Genomic DNA, 1,076 nt, shown 5'->3' with positions numbered 1-1,076 from the left:
GCTCACCAGCGTCTGCGCTTCCTGCGGAGGCTAAAGAAAGCACACCTGAACCTATCAATCCTCACTACCTTCTACAGAGGCACCATTGAGAGTGTGCTAACCAGCAGCATCTCTCTGTGGTATGAGAGCAGCAGCGCCTCAGACAGGAAGGCACTGGGGAAAGTGGTCAGCTGAAAAAAATATTGGGGACACGCTGCCACCTTTTGGGTATCTGGTGAAACAACTTTGCCTGTCGTGGCCAACAATTCAATTCAATTCAATTTTATTTGTATAGCGCCAGATTACAACAAGACTCACCAGGGACCCCACTCGCCCCTGTCATGGACTGTTTTCTCTCCTTCCCTCAGGCATAAGACACCGCAGCCTGTCATGCAGAATGGTTAGGCTCTGGAACAGCTTCTACCCATCTGCCATCACCAAAGTGCAAATAACCTCAAACTCTTAATTTTTTTTTATCTACCTCTTTTTTTCTATTTCTTAAGACTGTTTGCACATACTCTTTGCACAGACATTTTATTGCACAAATATTTATGCAATAAATCTCTGACCTGGTTTTTATTCAATATCTTTATTTCTTATTCTTTTATATTCCCTTAGGACATTTATCCAACTGTTTTTGTCGTGGCCAAAATGCATCTTAATTTTGTTCTGCAGTGCATCTCTGATTTTATGTTGAATGACAGTAAAATAATCTGAATCTTTACTTGATCTGCACAGCTTTTTACATATGCTATGAAAAGCATGATCCTTTTTACTGAAATTGCAGTATTAATGCTCTCTGTTTGACTTGTCTCTAATGTTAAAGTTAGTTGAGTATTCATCTCTGTTTTTCCCTTCCGTACTTGCACTCTTTTTACCTCCTCTGCATGGCTTATGTTGTCAGCTGCTTGTTCAACTTCTATGGCCTTTTTTCTTACTTCACAACCCTCATATGTCACCCTGCTGCCCTCCACAATTACAACATTTGTCAAAGTCAAAAGTCAAAGTTAAATTTATTTGTATAGCACATTTCATGTACAAAACAATTCAAAGTGCTTTACATAAAATAAAAGCATTGCAGCAGGGAGCTGAAAAAG

This window comes from Leuresthes tenuis, unplaced genomic scaffold (genome assembly GCF_036924035.1).
Source record: "Leuresthes tenuis unplaced genomic scaffold, fLeuTen1.0.hap1 SCAF_6, whole genome shotgun sequence".
NCBI classification, from domain to species: domain Eukaryota; kingdom Metazoa; phylum Chordata; class Actinopteri; order Atheriniformes; family Atherinopsidae; genus Leuresthes; species Leuresthes tenuis.
Note: the sequence above shows the minus strand (reverse complement) of the source record.